Source organism: Ixodes scapularis, unplaced genomic scaffold (assembly GCF_016920785.2).
Source record: "Ixodes scapularis isolate PalLabHiFi unplaced genomic scaffold, ASM1692078v2 PGA_scaffold12__126_contigs__length_90152505, whole genome shotgun sequence".
NCBI classification, from domain to species: domain Eukaryota; kingdom Metazoa; phylum Arthropoda; class Arachnida; order Ixodida; family Ixodidae; genus Ixodes; species Ixodes scapularis.
In genome coordinates this window covers 36,105,728-36,108,577 of record NW_024609838.1, presented here as the reverse complement: position 1 = coordinate 36,108,577, position 2,850 = coordinate 36,105,728, and positions in this window count along the sequence as shown.

The window sequence follows — 2,850 nt, the reverse complement described above, 5'->3', positions numbered from 1 at the left end:
TTTTCCAGCAATACAGAGTTAGAATACTTCCACTTGTTATATTGCAAGCAATGAGAAAACATATCTTGCATCACGCCTGAATGTAATAAAGTGCTATAAAAATGCAAACATTACGGCCTGAGAAGTACGGGTACAAGTTTTAACTTTCGGTGGTCTCAAGAGTGTAAAATGTAGCGCTTTCTGGTCTCTATTAGCGCGCTCGATATGCATATGTACACGTATAAAGCCAAAACTTTTGTCACACCACTAAAAAACTGTACGGCAAAAAACACCGCATCTGTAGAAAAAACTACCCCCCCCCCCCCAAAAAAAAAAGGAAAAAAAAAAACAATTTTTTTTTTTTTTTTTAAGTTTAGGGCAAAATGAACTCTGACACACGAAGCCCTAGTTATAGTGTCCCGTGTTTTCCCTTTATGCCGCTATATTCAAGTGCAATACTTGGCAACCCACAAACGAGATCAGCTGCTTTCTAAATCAAATTGCAAAAACATTATCCTGCATTACAGGTGAGCCTGACTCATGTTCACTGTTTCCCACCCGTTTGCTCCGCCTAGGCAATAACATCTGGTTAACAGAGTGCAGTACAGGTACACCCGCCCACGCTCGGGGTTTTTCAGCACAATGCCAGTTGTGTAAAACCAACTGTTTAACTTAAATCCGGGCGGGGTTTACACCACCAGTGGATTCGGTGAGTATTGAGTTTCTCACGTACATTTGAATCTGAGGTTAATCCTACTCAATTATCCGAGGTTTATGCTCATATAATTGAAAATTATCCGATAATTATCCGCGGAGTTACCGGAGGAATATACGGGAATTATGTTAAGTTAACGCAAAAGTATATCTAAATATCGCAAGATTATTCTCGACATCGAATGGCTTGCTAGGGTAGATAGCAGAAGATTATTCGCGTGTACGAGCGAACTGGGCCATCTTGTCAAAAGCGCATCCGTTAGCGGACAACTGGTAGGAGGTGGTGGTGGTGGTGGTGTTTGCCTGACGTGAGGTTTTTCTCACTGGCTGTGGAAAAGTTAACTGGTAGGAGGACAGGTCATCGCATTGTGCTGTTCGTCCAAGGCAAAATCGCAGAACAGAGAAAAGGGTGAAGGTGACAATTGGTCAAACTAGGTCGAACATTGTTTTAAAAAGTTATTGTTAGAGCTATCCCAAGGGGAAAGGAGAAATGGGGGGGGGGGTTAACCAAAGAACATTTACTTTGTATTAACCATAGTACCTTGCTGACCATCCCGACCAAAGACCAGATTAGTTTCAAACACGACAAATGACAAATTTAGCGCTTAAATGCATCCGCTATTAGTGCATCGTGAAAAGCAGAGTTTTTCTTGGGCAGAACAGCCGAATTCTGCGTGAAGAATTAGGGTCGTCGACACCTTGGAACTCGAAAGACTCAGAGAGGGGCTGATCTAATTCTGAACAGTCACATGTATACGCGTAGACGTTTTTGGCTCTTATGTGCTTTCTATGATATTGGACTGAGTATCAGAGAAAAACTTAGTTGAAATTATTTCCTGGTAGATGCTTCGAGTCAAGATGTCTCAAGGAGGTTATCTTGAAAGAGTAACATTTGTTGGTAATCGTTCACATCACATTTTCCCCACTTCTTTCACCTATATAAAACTTTGATATGAACATCGTGCTCGATTTTCTGCCTAAATAAAAGAACAGTTTATACTATATCATCGTATAACTGTGGTCTTTCGACTAATATTTGTGTATGTGAACGGGCAAAGTCGACAAATCATTCCTACTGATCAGTCTCGTGCGAATTGCCCTATGCGACGAATTGTCCCTCTGCCATCCGTCAACAAATGGGCTTTCGACAAATTATCTTAGACCTGGTTAAAGTCCCAGATAAAAAAAAGTAGGCGGTTACAAATTTCTGCAATGCGAAATTAGAGCCCAGCTCTTGAGGTATTTTGATTTTGCGATATACTGTGCTAAAGAATTTGAGAACGAAATATATATATCCTCTTTCTGCACCCTCCACCTCTTCCCTGTACTCCTCCTCCTGCGCACCCTCCCCCACCTTCTCCATACCCTTCCTTCCTCCTCCGTACCCTCCCCTCGCCCTCCTCCGCACACTACCCTCTCCCTCCTGCGTACCCTCCCGTTATCCTCCGGTTACGCCGACACCGACGGCGACGCCGACATCGCAAAACACGGGAACGGGAGCCTAAGAGCTTCTCTCTAAAAGACAGGGGCAGGAAAGAAAAACTCACCTGTCCCTGTATTTGTGTGCGAAACTTTAACCATGTTTAATCAGTACTTACTCGCCCAACTGACCGCTCTACTACAGTTATTATCCCAGACCCGTGCACGAGATGATTTTAACCTACAGCACTAACCAAAATAACACAATGGTATCAGCAGATACCCGAAGATCATCTCTGAATACCAGATTATTATTCGGGATAACCCGAGGATTTCTTCGCAGATGTCCATAATAAGACCTGCGGATGCGGGCCAAACTTTGCAGACAGCAGGTTTAATCCGGTTTGCTGAAGGCGTAGGTGCGACACAATGTTTCTTATTCTTTACCCATTTTAAATCGGGCGTTATCGCCTGATGGCAATATTGCCCGAACCTGCAACCTATACCAGCGTCTCGATTGCGTCATATTTAGAAAATGTTTACGTTCACTTCAATGACCCCCACCGTCGGACATTTTTCTATATTTATTTTCTTTTAGACTCAACGTTGGACAAGAATTGGATAATTCTTACTTAGCCGTGCGATGCAGCGTGCTAAGTAAGGTTATAGGTGTCAAGTAGAAACCGCGTCAAATTCGAGAAGTACGCGACGTTTCGAGCGCCACTGTATAACGTAAAC